This window comes from Tachypleus tridentatus, chromosome 10, assembly GCF_004210375.1.
Source record: "Tachypleus tridentatus isolate NWPU-2018 chromosome 10, ASM421037v1, whole genome shotgun sequence".
NCBI lineage: Eukaryota > Metazoa > Arthropoda > Merostomata > Xiphosura > Limulidae > Tachypleus > Tachypleus tridentatus.
In genome coordinates this window covers 177537569-177556401 of record NC_134834.1, presented here as the reverse complement: position 1 = coordinate 177556401, position 18833 = coordinate 177537569, and the positions used below count along the sequence as shown (strand labels likewise).

At 34.3% G+C, this 18833-nt stretch overlaps 1 long non-coding RNA gene across 4 annotated transcripts in view; it reads left to right on the top strand.

Moving 5' to 3' along the window:
- The window catches only part of LOC143231018 (uncharacterized), a 47345-nt gene that overhangs the window by 10189 nt on the left and 18323 nt on the right, over positions 1-18833 (top strand). Inside the window, exons 1-3 of one of the 4 annotated variants that reach the window (XR_013016749.1) lie at positions 365-500; positions 919-974; positions 3388-3611. This is a non-coding gene — a long non-coding RNA (uncharacterized LOC143231018). Of the gene's footprint in view, positions 1-364; positions 501-918; positions 1106-3387; positions 3612-18833 lie in introns of those variants that run through there. The other 3 variants (XR_013016751.1, XR_013016750.1, XR_013016748.1) reach the window with 3 other exon arrangements.

Here is an 18833-nt window from a genome sequence, read left to right as displayed (position 1 = left end):
AACAGTAATTTCATAAGTTGTTTATGGTCTCAAAATACGTGTACGGTTGAGTATCGGATGAATTATTTCAATGTGCTCCTCCAGAACTCGAGTAGCGGGGCGCCTTTAAGTTTTATACTTTACCACTTAACCCTTGTCCATAAATCAAAACTAGCAACCTTTATCTATCTGTACAGCCAAGCTAATATAGAACACTATAATATCCATCGAACTTGTGTAGACCTATAACATACAGCCAACGGTTACGCCCTCTTCTTGCAGGCTTTGTCACACTTAAATATAAAATACATTCATAGGTTCTTGAGGGAAGTGTAAACCACCAGTTAATTTTTAGAGTTTTCCTTATGCAATCGTCGAGGATTCGATTATGTTCGAGCAGCAGCTGGAACAACACAGAACCTTCACACAACAGTGAGAAATATGACACAGAGACAGAAACAGACGATTCTTGTGAAATCCACACAACAGTGAGAAAAACGATGGGAACATACGACTCTCACGTAAGTGAAATCTCTGACGGTGTGAACATATTTCATAAACATTCATGCCAAGATACGCACACCAGTTTTTTGGTTTGTTTTTTTTTTGCCCTACATCCTGTTCGAACACTTGAATGTCTGTCTTTTTCAAATCATCAAAATATTTTGTTATAAAATATTTGCGTCTGACTTTCAAGTAGTAATACCATGACATTTTTTGAGCGTGAAATTAGTGATTGGTGCCATGTTTATTAATGTGAAATGTCTTAAGGAAATGTGCAAAATTATGTGATGAATATAAAAGGTGAAACCGTCTTGTCATATGTATATATATAACATGCTGACTCATAAAGAAAAACTAGAAATACAGGAGAATTTGTAAAAATGCTGGTAAAATTATTGTTATCAGGTTGTTGAAAAAACTTAATCTTCTATTTAGAGGACGTGGAGGTGAAGCTGGACACGAACTGAAGAAAGATGGAGCTACTGGAAGAGGTGATTCAGCTATTTTAGTCACTTCAACAACAGTCAACGAAATTTTGTTATAACGAAGAGTATAAACCAGAACGTTATATCAGATGAAATATTGGCGTGTTCTCAGTTCGGACTGATATCAGACACAACAGGTTCGGTATGATCAAGTGGTTAGGCACTCGAATCATAATCTGAGGGTCGCGGGTTCGAATCCCCGTCACACCAATCATGCTCGCCCTTTTAGCCGTGGGGGCGTTATAAAGTTACGGTCAATCCCGCTATACACTAGTAAAAGAGTAGCCCAAGAGTTGGCGGTGGGTGGTGATGACTAGCTGCCTTCCCTCTAGTCTTACACTGCTATATTAGGGACGGCTTGCGCATATAGCCCTTGAGTAGCGTTGCGTGAAATTGAAAAACAAAACAAATATTTATAAAGAATTCCAAAGGTGTTTTTCCATATCTGATCAAGTGTCTATTTATATTGCAACATCTAAATTCACATGGTGCTGCCACTAAATCAGACGCTAGAGGGATGCTGGAGTGCATTTCTGAGGTATGAAACGGTTTTGATCGCTCACATGTTCCTGCTTGTTTCCATCGCATTAGATATGTGTCATAATGCCTTCAAATAGGCGAATTTGATTTATTTCAGGCTTTGACGCAAATACAAGTGCTCAGTTCAACTGAAAGGACTGAAGGACAGCATGCAGAACATTGTAGTTAGAAGAGACGAATTGACAGATAAATAAATAAAAATTGTGCAAGGTTCTGTCTCTAAACACGAACATCAAACCCAAGAACTGGTCAATAGCCCAAAACAAATAAAATGTTAATAACAATAAGCTAATGGTCGCAGAGGGGCGCATTAACAACTTTTATTTTGCTCCTGAAGGGGGCTATGAAGAAAATTCAATAAATGTTACAAAAAAGAATAAATTATAAAAGAAATGATTGTTCTGTTTAAAACATGGCCCTACAACGCATTATATCGTGAGCAATTTCAACTCTTTATAAATAGCTTAAAGGATATGTATACTGAAACTGTAAATAAAGCATTAACTGATACATACAATTATTGTTGTTGAAATACAAATATGATTAAAATAGGCCAATTTAATCAAGTGTTATGGAAACGACGTTAGATTTACCTCACGTTCTTCCAATATGAAGATTTCCCCCATTAGCACAGCGACATGTCTACAGACTAACAAAACTAGAAATCGGTTTTCGATAGCCTTGGTGGGCAGAGCACAAACAGCCCATTGTGCAGCTTTGTGCTTAAATTCAAACAAATACTCCAATGTGTATCAAGTCTGAATGTGAATTCCTACTTCAAATTTTCCTATTATATAACGTACACCTTTTAACAGTCGATGTTTTTTAAAAGTGCTTTTATAGATTAAAATTCCGGTAAATTTGTTTTTGTTTGTAGGGGAAACATTACATACTTATATACGCTACATTTTTATTATTGCAAAGTAGCGCACTCTATACAATAGGATTCGATATATTTCAAAACTCGCACACTCTAAATGACAGTATTCTGTGCATTATAAGCTCACATATTAATAGTATAAGAGATTTTGTGTCCATTAAACTCACATACACTATACAAATTTCAGTTTATTCCAAATTAACATACTCTCGAATCGAGGTAAAAAGATTATATTTATTCTAAATATAAGTAGTCTAGGTCTATGAAAGGGAATTCTATTTACTTGAAATTCACACGCTCTAACAAATAGGATTCTGTGATATATGTCTTGTTTTATTACCATGCTAATGTTTAACTGAGTAAATAAAGCACCTCCGTCTACACCATACTCTAAGAGACAAATACAACTGTACACAAATAATGAATAAAATAAAAACACAATATGTTTTAGTATATTCCATCGTGGTAGTATCATTTCATTGTGGTACTTTTATTTAACAAGTGTCAAAATTTTCGTTTTCGTAGATCAAAACATGAGATTGTCTCTCTTTCCACTGTCTAACTGTTTATCTTTTTTTTTATGAATCTTTGGTATTATGGCTGAAAATGTCGTCACAGAGAAGACAGTCAAGTGATGAAACAATACATCCTAACCTTTAAACATTTAAATGTACATTTATTCTTGATGACGAGAAACCCACTACAAATAAAAATGTATCTCAAAGAGAAAGTTTTTTAACATGAAGATGATCTAGGAAGGTCGAAACGTTGTTCTCTTCTTTATTAGTAAAAGTGTTAATACCCATACCAGCCGTAGTGAGATACAAATGTACATTTAATTAACTATACTGATTCTCAGCTCGATTTTTTATTTGATTTTTTTTTGTATATAGCTTGCTGTGATCGGAAGTTACCGTTACTTGTTAGAAATATTTAATATGAAACTTGAATAATGTGGTACTTTAATAGCTTTATTATTTTCTTGACTCTCATACAAAGATGTGAACCCACGTGATGTTACGTAGTCAACATGTGCCACGCCTCGCGGGTTGCTTGAGCTTACTGTATTAAAATACAGAGTGAAGGTGCTTGAGAAGCCTTAAGAACGTCTTTTGCGATTGGTTGAGATGGGCGGAGACGATTTACCCACGAGCGCAGATGAGAACAACTGATCCCCAACAATCGTGGCAAGAACAGCAGAGGATGCGAAGCAATATTTTCAAGTAACACAACTTTTTTAATAAAAGCGTTGTTAAGTTTCTATATTAATCTTCAACCAAGAATACCTTCATAGACCCATAAAGCTTAGTTCGTAAAGTTGATTAAACACCTTAAATATGCAAAACGATATCTTCTGAGTTCAGTAAATTGTTTATATGAATTAGGTATTTTGAAAGTTTGGAAGCCTGGCTGATCGATATTTCAGTCAGAGAAAATAGTACAGCTAAATGTCAGTCTTGTAAAGATGAAGACATTTTCAGTCCTACGTTCGTTTTGTAATAAAGATATAATCACCTTGTTTGTTGTTTACCATTCGATTTAATAAAAATGTATATTGAAGGTATGAGAATCTGTAGAGGTTATATCTAGCAATAGTATTTAAACACATTTCAGAAAACAAAATAAAACTGACTGACATTTTTAATATCGTTAAAACGTACATAGGAATACGTCGAAGAACAAAGAATCATGTACAATTCAATTTAAAGTAGCAAAAAAGGGTTTTGCGGGAAAATAAATATGGAATATTTTGATTGGCTACTAACCGAGATCGAGTGTAACGCTAATATGAAGTAGGCTAAAATTTTAAAATACACATGGTGACAATGAGATTCAATAAATTAGTTTCGTAGAATATGTTAATATTTACTTTTCGTATCTTCACTTTCGTATCGAGAAAACATTGCTATTATTAAGGACCTATCTTTAATAAAACGTAAATGCAATTCCATATATGCAAATATATGTATATATACACACATCCAGTTATCACTTCAAGTAAGGACTGTTCTTCGCGTTAAAAAATAAAAGTTTGTATCACATGCTACAAATATAGAGAGTTCATGAATATAAGCAACCGCTTGATCGGACTTTATTCGTGTTATTTCCCTATGTGAGGGGGATCAGGTTCTCTTCACACCTCTTCCTCCCAATTCATGAATGTGATCAACATCTGCTTTGTTTATTGAATTTCGCGCAGAGTTAATTGACGTATAACCTGTGGTACTGTGTATCAGATAATGCAAATAGCATTTGCTTAACAATTAAACTATCAACTTGTTGTTATATACTGTTTACTACTGATTTTTTTAACATTAATATTTCCATCATAACATAGTTTGACATTTATTTATATCACAAACATTTCATTTAAATATCTTTCATGAACTAATCCGAACATTTAGATCTTTAAAAAATATTGCTCCTCATACTGAGACTTTAATGATAAACTTGTGGCAGAGCACATTGTTTTTCTGTACTTATAAATATATTCAGGCTGCAAGGTGTTTGTTAGTCATATTTTACTGCCTTAACATATCGTATACAATAATTAAATACTTCAGATGTTGTTGTACATTATGGAAGCCATCAGACAACAGAATGAGGATGTCTGTGTCGACCGTTTTCTCAAAACAGAACTTTCGACGTGTGAAGGCCCGGCATGGCCAAGCGTGTTAAGGCGTTTGTCTCGTAATCCGAGAGTCGTGGGTTCGAATCTCCGTCGCACCAAACATGTTCGCCCTTTCAGCCGTGGGGGCGTTATAATGTGACGGTCGATTTCACTATTCGTTAGTAAAAGAGTAGCCCAAGAGTTGGCGGTCGGTGGTGATGACTAGTTGCCTTCCCTCTAGTCTTACACTACTAAGTTAGGGACGGCTAGCGCATATAGCCCTCGAGTAGCTTTGCGCGAAGTTCAAAAAAACAAACAAACAATTCGGCGTGTGCCTTCCGAAAATAGTGTTTAACCTAATTCATTCTATTTAGCCTCATTCCCCCAAAAATCAAAACGAGGCTCCAAACGCATCGCGTATAAGCCTATTGTAAACAGACAATGGCGACTGCAGATAAGGACCTGATAAATTCTGGATGACAAATAATTTAGCTGCTTTACCCGATATTTCTTTTAATGACATTACTGATATCGTTCCGAAACGTTCCAAAGTGTCTACTAAACACTTCGCTAATAACTTCAAGTTATTCCATGGGTCATATGTGCATAATATGGAAGGTAGGTCATCTGTCACATTTTGTTGCATAGACATAGGCCTAACACCGCGTATGTGGAAAGTCCTTCATTTGTTACCGTGTTTGTAATTTTATTTCCATATTGATTATCAATATTTGGTATTATTTGTATATCATTCAGCGAATGAACCCTACAGTAGTTTTAATATACTATTACGTTTACTCACTTTAGGCCTATCCACTGATAGGAGGGACATAGGTCAACAATAATTACTTTTTAATTTCTCTACAACAATAAAATACTTTAATTTTTATTATCAAGTTTAGACTTAAAGTGTTTCACTAGAGCAAATATCTTCTATACTGAGAGTGAATTCCTGTCAGTTGAACATGAACTACAAGGAAACAATCCTACGTTGCTAAAAACTGAAACACATGTGATTCTTTCTGTGTTTCAAACGCCATTAGCATATGTGTATGGGGGAAGGGGATTTCAGAGGAAGGAGTCAGTATGATTTTTACCGGAATGAAGTTATTAGTAAGAAACCTAAAGGGTTACGGGGCAGAGCGCCAGGAAGTCGCCGTATTTTCTGCTTCTAATATTGCCCGAATGACTGTGTCTATTGCAAGCTAGGGGGACTAAAGCTTAAAATTAACATAAAGATAAAATTCACATGTTAAACACTAGTCGGGCTGTACAAATATTCAACTGTTCAAAGCATTTGATGAAATAACCCTATTATTACTCTAAATTTCTTTTAAAATTTAGCTTCTCTATAGCAACAGAAACAATTCTAAACTAAGACATTTCGCGTTCATTAAAGGTACCCAGTATCGTCATTTATTTTACGGTTAAGGATTTTTATGTTGGCTTACATCTGACGATCCTTTAAAGTGTTCATTAAATCCCGTCTTTAGATTTCCACTAGTTTCATCAACACACACAAACAAATATATATATTTACAACATTCACTTAATTTTGTAGTTTTGTTATAATTATGTTGTCTTTTTCTGTATGATTTGTTTAGTAAATCACTTATGTTTACTTAGCTTTTTGTATTAATGTTTTCAGTATCTATGATTTGTTTTTTATAATTTTATTCTACGTGTTTTCAAGCTAGTTTTTTTTTGCCTTTGATTCCTATTTATAGGGTAATTCCTTTGAGACCCGGCATGGCCAAGCGTGTTAAGGCGTGCGTGTAATCTGAGGGTCGCGGGTTCGCATTCCCTTCGCGCCAAACATGCTCGCCCTTTCAGCCGTGGGGGCGTTATAATGTTACGGTCAATCCCACTATTTGTTGGTAAAAGAGTAGCCCAAGAGTTGGCGGTGGGTGGTGATGACGAGCTGCCTTCCCTCTAGTCTTACACTGCTAAATTAAGGACGGCTAGCACAGATAGCCCTCGAGTAGCTTTGTGCGAAATTCCAAAACAAACAAACCCTTCCTCACACACTTTATATAAAATTGAACTAAGAATTAAAAGCAATTGATTACTGCAAACTCATAAATATTTTTTAAACTTTATTGAACTTAAACGTGTTTTAATATTTGGATTTACTGTTTTTACCTCTTATACTTAGTGGTTTCAGAGGTAGGATTTTATAGGAACAGTGAAATAACATCAAAGTTACGTAGTGGGTTTTTAGCACCAGTTTTTGATGAATTCGTTGAAATTTCTTATTATTATCTGATTTTACACCTAACCTGACAGCAGCAAGAGGGATATTTCCTTTCGTCAAAGCTCAATAATGCATATGTAGAGACAATGATCTGATTCAAATTGTTTTTTGTGTATGTGTGGCACAGCGGCTCATAGAACGAGTTTTTGATGCACAAACTTTACGCTCGTAGTCCCGCCACCTCTTGACCGATTTGAGATCTAATTGCAGTTTTGGACTCGGGAGGTCAAACTCTTTCATTGATGTACTTGACCTAATCCTGCCTAAAATAATTTTAATTTGAGGGTACGCTGGTAGAACTCCTGATGAGTAATAAAATCGAATCTGGTACATGAAGCACACGCTTAGTATTGCTGGCTCACAAAAATATAGCTAATACAAAGGGGGTGGGACGTATCATAGATCAGTATACTCTGATCATACGTAAAAAAATTTCAAGTACCTCGGCTATTGAGGATACTCTCTTGTTTAACTTGCCATATATATTTTTGGTTTTTTAACATCGTTGTTTGTGAGTGTTGTGTTGATTTCTTTATAGGGTTCACGTTCTTTGTGTATTTTTTAAAATGAAATTAATCATTTTTTCAAGTTCTTTCAGCTTTTCATATTATTTTGTAATTTTTCTTCTTTATTTCGCATGTCAAACACGAGTGTTTTGTATTTTGCTCTATCTGTGGCTACGCTTGTATCGTTTTTATATGCTTTTGTAATTAAGATATCATGTTCCTTTAATTCTCTAAGCGCAAACATTTCTTGTTTTTTAGCTTTGTTTAAAACAGTATGTATTGTATCTTTAGAAATTTTCTTTTAAGAGAAGTTCTAAAAATATTTGCATCCCCGCTAGTACAGCTAGTAAGTCTACAGATTTACAACCCTAAAATCAGGGGTTCGATTCCCCTCGGTGGGCTCAGCAGGTAGCCCGGTGTGGCTTTGCTATAAGAAAAACACACACACACGATAAAAATATTTCATTTCGTTTTGCTTAAACAATTCCCTAGTAAAACCTGAAGGTTTTGATCTATAGTTAGGTCTATCTTTGTATTATTTGCATTATTTTTGAGTACATTAATGTTAGTATTTTTGTTTTAATAGGTGTTTGTTAATTTCATTACCAAATTTAAACAATATATAAGCTATAGTTTTACAGCGACTTATAAATTTACAACTAATAACCAGGTAATAAAATCAGCCACATGTTGTGCTATAACTTAACACAATTTTTATAGTGTTCCCACTCTTATAGTGCAAGGTCCAAACAATTGAATTATGTATATACGGTTTCAATTCAAAATTACTAGGTTAGGAACCTGATGCTGAGATGTCCAGAATGCATGACAAATCGGCCCGGCATGGCCAGGTGGGTTAAGGCGTTCGACTCGTAATCTGAGGGTCGCGGGTTCGAATCCCCGTCACACCAAACAAACATGCTTGCCCTTTCAGCTGTGGGAGCATTATTATGTGACGCTCAATCCCACTATTCGTTGGAAAAGAATAGCCCAAGAGTTGGCGGTAGGTGGTGATGACTAGCTGCCTTTCCTCTAGTCTTACACTGCTAAATTAGGAACGGCTAGCGTAGATAGCCCTCGTGTAGCTTTGCGCGAAAATTCAAAACAAACAAACAAAGATGACAAATTACTTGACGCAGGTAATCAGACGTCTTTCCCAGTAACCAACTAATTTTGCTGGAATATTAAAGAACAGCCTGACTCACTTAAACTGAATAACTTGAACCTCAAGCGAGTGAAATAAGGCAGAAGCTAATGATCGAGTTAGTGGACTTAAGGGACTCATCTAGGGTTTTAGCGCATGTATTTTGATGTTACAGTAGATTTAATCGTAGCATTCAGCACTGTATAAACAAATACGTATGAGTTTTCAACACATGCTGAACGTTGTCGTGATATAACATGAGTTTTCAACACATACTGAACAACGTCCTGACAGCAAAAGGACCTGAAAATCCTATAGTTTTGAATGTCTGATGCGCTATTCTATATGAAGCAATAGTTTTGTTACACTATATCTGTACAGAAGGGACTAAACGTTTATTATATAAACACGTATTAACCTTCTCATGGACTGATACATAAGTAAACCTTGCGTTCAGGGGCGTAGATCTTGGGGGTGATGGGAGGTATACATCCCTTCCTTCACTTTAGGTGGGGGGTATGGTGCATACAGTCATCTTCCCATACAGTTTGATCTGTTGAATTGTTTTATTGTATCACAGGCCTACAAATTGTGTGTTTGTTCTTGCGATTCTCGTGTTCTTTCCAATCAAATTACATAATTAGGCCTAGATGTAGGCTTTTTCAGTAGCGGAAATGTACATTTTTAATATAGGCGTGCTTCTAAGCTTTTCGATCTAAGCGACAGTTAGTAAGTATCAGTGAGTAGGCCTAAGTATACATGCAAGTATCGTGGCAACAAGATTACTCTGTGTCTGCATGTTTACAGCTTTCAGGTTCACGTATTCAGAGATTACCAATTTGCAAATTGAACAGACCACATAAGTGGTTGCAAAAATCACCCCCCCCCCGCATCGGGTGTAAAAAATCTACGCCCCTGCTTGCGTTCCTTATTTATTGTTCAGTAGTAAGTAGCAAGTAATTTTGTAAAACCAGTCATCTCATCTGAGAACAGGGTTAAGAAAGCTAGAGTTGTAATTCTGAAACCAGCAATCTCTGGTTCCGTATGTTTCCTCACGGGGTGAGTTGTGTCGTTACGGGTTATCAGCACGTTACTGGTTCGGCTGGTTATCGAGGTTCGATCTTACAGGTATAAAGAGGTCAGGGATCCAACATCTGGGTCTTTGTAACTGGAGTTTGTCACACTTATAGTTACTGATACCCATCAATACACTTTAGTAACAAAATAAGTAAATAAACAGTACAGGAACGTATAAATAAATCAGTTGTTTTTTGTCTTGACAAGAAAGATAAAATATATTCTTTTACATGTAACTTTGCGAATCAAACATATTTTGATTCCAAAATGAAATATAAATTTTCATTTTAAGACCAGAATTTTCTCCGATACTTGCAAATAGCAATAATAAAAAGATTATAATAATAAAATGTACATGTAAGACTGCAAACTTCGAAAAATATGTAATACGAGAGTACATAGCAGAAAACTTCTCATAGTTGTGAATGAAAAAGATAACCATAAACACAAGGCGACACTTTGACAGACGCCCGGCGCGGCCAGGTTGTTAGGGCGCTCGACTCGCAATCTGAGGGTTACGGGTTCGAGTCCCCGACACAACAAACATTCTCGCCCTTTCAACCGTTGTGGCGTTATAATGTGACTGTCAATCCTATTATTCGTTGCTAAAAGAGTAGCTCAAGAGTTGGTGATGATGACTAGCTGTCTTCCCTCTAGTCTTTGCTAAATTAGGGACGGCTAGCGCAGATAGCCTTTGAGGGAAATTTAAAACAAACCAAACCAAGCATTGACAGATAGTCTTCTCTGCAACACAAGCAGTTAATTATTCTGTGATTGGACACATATCGCTAGTCATTGTACTCTGTTCTCTCAGTTTAGTGGTAGTACAATATCAAATATTTGCATACAAATTTATATTATTGAAAAACATATTTTTAAATACCACCTTCGGAGTCAATAGAGTGCTCCAATATTCACAACCTACCATGCTTACATTTACGAAAACTGTCAAAAAATGAAGTCACTAGATTAAACTGAAGTATTAGCTTGCAATGTTGATTTTTTCACTGCTTTAAACGCCAAGATTGATACAAAACTACTTACAAGTCCACATGATAACTCACACTGGAGTTACACAGCACATTTTCATCCACATGCCCACAGTAAACTTGAGTGGAAAATACAGGTATAAGGTTTGGCTGCTTCACTGTGTGATAGTCTGCGAATGTGTTTGTTCGTTTTTGTAAATTTTCTGAATGATTCTTTGTTGTTAAGCTCTAAACTGCATAACAGGCTATGTATGTCGTGTTCAACCTCGGGTATCGAAACCCGGTTTTTAACATTATAAGCATTCAGGCTGAATGCCACTGGGGGACATTTACCAATGATTAGAAATAAATGAATAACATTCACTTCCTAGTATTTTTCTGCTTTGATTGCTATAGAAGTAGGTACTGAAATAGGTAGACACAAGTTAGACTTGATATTCTTTAGTCTTTTTAATAAACATGATTTAAATTCTGTTTACATTTATCTCTTATCCTCTGTCGTCTTCTGCTTGTGCAAAATCTTCCATTATTAATTCAACCTTCTATCGATCCAAAGTTGTTGTTTAATTTGTTCTTCGTTCTACAGCACAACCCGACTGTAATTACTTGTGTGGCGGACAGCTCATTGTTTGTTTAGTTCTCGTGCGCACGTGCTGATAAAGAATTAAGCTGCATGCATCATAACTTTATTTTCCCCTAGTACTTGATATGAAAATCTGACCGTTTCTGTTACACATACATCTGGACCTGTAGAAGGGTATTAAACACCAGTATACAAATTTAAAAAGGCAGTGTAGTTTTGAGACGTAATTTGCATGCATTGAAGACTTTTGAAATAAAAGATACATTTAATCTTATGCGATGGTACAAACTAAAGTAATGAGTTTATCATGTCCTTTCTACTGTATAAATGTTTCTCTTTTTTTTCCATATACTGCCATATGTAAATATGTGCGTGTGTTTGTGTTTACAGGGTTCGACAAAATAATGGAAGCACCAGTTATTTTCTACATTTTATTTATTAATATAAAGCTCGTCAATCACGAGCAGGAAGTAAAACATTAACAGGACTTGGAAATGATGAAACAAGGTGTTGATATCACACAAATATTGTTTTGGCCGTTTGTCTATCAAATATTCTGTAATTCGTTTTTTTTTTAATGAAATCTGCATCAGCACTTGTTTTGGTTTGTTTTGAATTTCGCGCAAAGCTACTCAAGGGCTATCTGCGCTAGCCGTCCCTAATTTAGCAGTGTAAGACTACAGAAAAGGTAGCTAGTCATCACCACCCCACGCCAACTCTTGGACTACTCTTTTACCAACGAAAAGTGGAATTGACCGTCACTTTATAACGCCCCCACGACTGAAAGGGCTAGCATATTTGGTGTGACGGTGATTCGACCCCGCGACCCTCGGATTACGAGTCGAGTGCCTTAACCACCTGGCCATGTTGGGCCTCAGTACTTGGTTTCAAGACTGATGACAGGGCTCGATAACTTGTAAATGTGGTGAATATGGTGTCCAAACTGGACGACCAAACTTTCCTCCTATTTTCTGAACCAACCTTTAATTCACTTATGATTTGGAGCCTGCATTGTCTTCCTGAAGCATACCAGATCTGAATAGGGATAAAGTGTTCATTATAGAGTGAACTTGATATGTAATAATGTTTAAGTGATCATTTGCTATCACTTTCTCTTTCAGTTAGATCATGGGTAACAACTAAACCATTCCGACAAAAACTTGCCCGTACGGTCACAGAGTGTCTACCAACATGCTTGATGGCACAGACTTTTAAGAATTTTCTGGTTTTCACCACATATAAACAAGTACAAATATTTAATGGGAAAGGTTTAGAATATGAATCGTCTTATCAGACCACACCATTCCACTTGTTATTGACATCATTTTGCTATTGCATTTACTAGTGTCATTAGAGATTTCTGTTTGACATAAAATTGTAATCAATCTGGTACAATTCCCTATGAGTTATTTTGACAGGATGGATGTTGTTGGCTGCACACACTTTGCACGCTGTGGTATTTTGTTTTTATAATCTTTCATAAATCTGCCAACTCCACTATTTTCAGCCACTATTATATTTTCCTTATAGCGATTTATTTCAGATGTCAATGTTAACGTCGGTTTTGACACTAGTCCTCGGGACAGATGCACTATTTTAGATGCTTGTGACATTGAAAGTCCAACTAGACGTTTGTCTATAATCACGTCACTTTGAAAATCGAGGATTAAAGTACAGAAGGTCACCTACAATCATGCCTCTATGGAAATCTGACAAAACATTTTACCTTGGCATTTTTAGAATCCTACTCCTAATAAACTGCAATGTGCTCTCCACATACAGACAAATTCAATAAAATAGAGTAACAAAATTCACAGTTAAATTACAATATGGCTTCACATTTCCTCTTACAGGTACAAAAACTTGCAGGTAAAAAGATAATGTTTTCGATTATTTTATCCAACTGCCAAAAAGGATAGTATTTTCAAGAACTGGAATACAAACCGTTATATTCAACTGGGATAAAAAGTTGTTATTCAAGTACAAGTTTAGCTTTGTCATTTTTATTCTAGTGCATCTCAATTAGGAAACTATATTGAACCAGTAACATAGAAACTACTTGTCTAACATCCAGACAAGAAAATACATAACCAAATATAATATACAGTAGTACTTTGGTGTTCACTATAAATTGGAAAAGAAAAGAGTTTTATTCTCAAAATGAGCTGCTTTTCAACATTGATGTTAAACCAATTCAGCAAATAGGTCTTATCTATAAAATTATATGAGACGGAATCACGGACACTCGTAACTGACCTTAGAAATTATATCAAGAAAATAATACTCGGTGGAGGTGGACATATGAGATAAAAGTCCCTAATTTTGAACTGACAAATTAGAGGGAAGACTGTTAGTCAGTAACACACACGGCCAACTTTTATGTTTCTCTAATCTTGGAGTCCACTTTTGTTGAAACTGTTCAGAACACGATCTGTGGACCCTTAGATCTACAGTCAGATAAGCTAAACACCAGACAACGCCGAAGTTGAAGGTAATGCACAGTACACGTTAAACAACATTTAATAAAAGTTTTATATATAAGCTACCTAGAAGTGATATTAATAAAGTAGAAGTTTTTTTTTCATAATTTGAACATAGAAAACGGTGTGAAAAACTAACAGTATGCGTGGCGGAGGGGTGTATTAAACTATTAATTATATGAACAGAGAAAACAGTGTTTAAACAAATAGTATACATGGAGAAGAGGTGTATTAAATTATTAATTATATGGACACAGAAAACTGTTTAAACAAGTTGTATACATGGAGGATGGGTAGATTAAATGAATAATTATATGTACAGAGAAAACAGTGTTTAAACAAGCAGTATACATGGAGGAGGGGTGTTTTAAACTATTAATTATATGGACACAGAAAACAGTGTTTAAACAAGTAGTATACATGGAGTATAGGTATATTAAATGAAGAATTATATGTACAGAGAAAACAGTGTTTAAACAAGTAGTATACATGAAGGACGGGTGTATTAAACTATTAATTATATGGGCACAGAAAACAGTGTTTAAACAAGTAGTATACATGAAGGAGGGGTGTATTAAGCTGTTAATTATATGGACACAGAAAACAGTGTATAAACAAGTATTATACATGGAGGAGAGGTGTATTATATGAATAATTTTATGGACACAGAAAACAGTGTTTGAACAAGTAATATAGATGAAGGACGGGTGTATTAAACTATTAATTACATGGACACAGAAAACAGTGTTTAAACAAGTAGTATACATGAAGGAGGGGTGTATTAAACTTTATTATATGGACAAACAAAACAGTGTTTAAACAAGTAGTATACATGGAGGAGGAGTGTATTAAACTTAATTATACAGACACAGGAAACAGTGTTTAAACAAGTAGTATACAAGGAGGAGAGGTGTATTAAACTATTACTTATATAGACACAGAAAACAGTTTAAACAAGTAGTATACATGGAGGATGGGTATATTAAATGAAGAATTATATGTACAGACAAAACAGTGTTTAAACAAGTAATATAGATGAAGGACGGGTGTATTAAACTATTAATTACATGGACACAGAAAACAGTGTTTAAACAAGTAATATACATGAAGGAGGGGTGTATTAAACTTTATTATATGGACAAACAAAACAGTGTTTAAACAAGTAGTATACATGGAGGATGAGTATATTAAATGAATAATTATATGTACAGAGAAAACAGTGTTTAAACAAGTAGTATACATGGCGGAGGAGTGTATTAAGCTGTTAATTATATGGACACAGAAAACAGTGTTTAAACAAGTAGTATACATGGAGGAGAGGTGTATTAAATGAATAATTATATGGACACAGAAAACTGTTTAAACAAGTAGTATACATGAAGAATGGGTATATTAAGTGAAGAATTATATGTACAGAGAAAACAGTGTTTAAACAAGTAGTATACATGAAGGAGGGGTGTATTAAACTATTAATTATATGGACACAGAAAACAGTGTTTAAACAAGTAGTATACATGGAGGAGGGGTGTATTAAACAATTAATTATATGGACACAGAAAACTGTTTAAACAAGTAGTATATATGGAGGAGGAGTGTATTAAACTTAATATATAGACACAGGAAACAGTGTTTAAACAAGTAGTATACATGGAGGATAGGTATATTAAATGAAGAATTATATGTACAGAGAAAACAGTGTTTAAACAAGTAGTATACATGGAGGAGGGGTGTATTAATCTATTAATTATATGGACACAGAAAACAGTGTTTAAACAAGTAGTATACATGGAGGAGGAGTGTATTAAACTTAATTATATCGACACTGGAAACAGTGTTTAAACAAGTAGTATACATGGAGGAGATGTGTATTAAATGAATAATTATATGGACACAGAAAACAGTGTTTAAACAAGAAGTATACATGGAGGATGGGTATATTAAATGAATAATTATATGTACAGAGAAAACAGTGTTTAAACAAGTCGTATATATGGAGGAGGAGCGTATTAAACTTAATTATATAGACACAGGAAACAGTGTTTAAACAAGTAGTATACATGGAGGATAGGTATATTAAATGAAGAATTATATGGACACAGAAAACAGTATTTAAACAAGTAGTATACATGAAGGATGGGTGTATTAAACTATTAATTATATGAACAGAGAAAACAGTGTTTAAACAAGTAGTATACATGTAGGATGTGAATATTAAATGAATAATTATATGTACAGAGAAAACAGTGTTTAAACAAGTAGTATACATGAAGGAGGGGTGTATTAAACTATTAATAAAATGGACACAGAAAACACTGTTTAAACAAGTAGTATATATGGAGGAGGAGTGTATTAAACTTAATTATATAAACACAGGAAACAGTGTTTAAACAAGTAGTATACATGGAGGATAGGTATATTAAATGAAGAATTATATGGACACAGAAAACAGTGTTTAAACAAGTAGTATACATGGAGGAGGGGTGTATTAACCTATTAATTATATGGAGACAGAAAACAGTGTTTAAACAAGTAGTATACATGAAGGAGGGGTGTATTAAACTATTAATTATATGGACACAGAAAACAGTGTTTAAACAAGTAGTATACGTGGAGGAGGAGTGTATTAAACTTAATTATATAGACACAGGAAACAGTGTTTAAACAAGTAGTATACATGGAGGAGAGGTGTATTAAACTATTAATTATATGGACACAGAAAACAGTGTTTAAACAAGTAGTATACATGGAGGAGAGGTGTATTAAATTATTAATTATATGGACACAGAAAACAGTGTTTAAACAAGTAGTATTCATGGAGGAGAGGTGTATTAAACTATTAATTATATGGACACAGAAAACAGTGTTTAAACAAGTATAAACACATGGAGGAGGGGTGTATTAACCTATTAATTATATGGAGACAGAAAACTGTTTGAACAAGTTGTATACATGGAGGATGGATATATTAAATGAATAATTATAAGGACCCAGAAAACATTGTTTAAACAAGTAGTATACATGGTGGAGGGGTGTATTAAACTATTAATTATATGAACAGAAAAAACAGTGTTTAAACAAGTAGTATACATGGAGGAGTGGTGTATTAAACTTAATTATATGGACACAGAAAACAGTGTTTAAAGAAGTAGTATACATGGAAGAGGGGTGTATGAAACTATTAATTATATGGACACAAAAAACAGTGTTTAAATAAGTAGTATACATGGAGGAGGAGTGTATTAAGCTGTTTATTATATGGACACAGAAAACAGTGTTTAAACAAGTAGTATACATGGAGGAGAGGTGTATTAAACTATTAATTATATGGACACAGAAAACAGTGTTTAAACAAGTAATATACATGGAGGATGGGTATATTAAATGAAGAATTATATGTACAGAGAAAACAGTGTTTAAACAAGTAGTATACATGAAGGACGGGTGTATTAAACTATTAATTATATGGACACAAAAAACAGTGTTTAAATAAGTAGTATACATGGAGGAGGAGTGTATTAAGCTGCTTATTATATGGACACAGAAAACAGTGTTTAAACAAGTAGTATACATGGAGGACAGGTATATTAAATGAAGAATTATATGGACACAGAAAACAGTGTTTAAACAAGTAGTATACATGAAGGACGGGTGTATTAAACTTTATTATATGGACAAACAAAACAGTGTTTAAACAAGTAGTATACATGGAGGATGGGTACATTAAATGAATAATTATATGTACAGAGAAAACAGTGTTTAAACAAGTAGTATACATGGCGGAGGAGTGTATTAAGCTGTTAATTATATGGACACAGAAAACAGTGTTTAAACAAGTAGTATACATGAAGAATGGGTATATTAAGTGAAGAATTAATGTACAGAGAAAACAGTGTTTAAACAAGTAGTATACATGGAGGAGGGGTGTATTAAACTATTAATTATATGGACACAGAAAACAGTGTTTAAACAAGTAGTATATATGGAGGATAGGTATATTAAATGAAGAATTATATGTACGGAGAAAACAGTGTTTAAACGAGTAGTATACATGGAGGAGGGGTGTATTAAACTATTAATTATATGGACACAGAAAACAGTGTTTAAACAAGTAGTATACATGGAGGAGAGGTGTATTAAACTATTAATTATATGGACACAGAAAACTGTTTAAACAAGTAGTATACATGGAGAATGGGTATATTAAATGAAGAATTATATGTACAGAGAAAACAGTGTTTTAACAAGTAGTATACATGAAGGAGGGGTCTATTAAACTATTAATTATATGAACAGAGAAAACAGTGTTTAAACAAGTAGTATACATGGAGGAGGGGTGTATTAAACTATTAATTATATGGACACAGAAAACAGTGTTTAAACAAGTAGTATACATGGAGGAGGGATGTATTAAACTATTAATTATATGGACACAGAAAACAGTGTTTAAACAAGTAGTATACATGGAGTATAGGTATATTAAATGAAGAATTATATGTACAGAGAAAACAGTGTTTAAACAAGTAGTATAGATGAAGGACGGGTGTATTAAACTATCAATTATATGGGCACAGAAAACAGTGTTTAAACAAGTAGTATACATGAAGGAGGGGTGTATTAAGCTGTTAATTATATGGACACAGAAAACAGTGTTTAAACAAGTATTATACATGGAGGAGAGGTGTATTATATGAATAATTTTATGGACACAGAAAACAGTGTTTGAACAAGTAATATAGATGAAGGACGGGTGTATTAAACTATTAATTACATGGACACAGAAAACAGTGTTTAAACAAGTAGT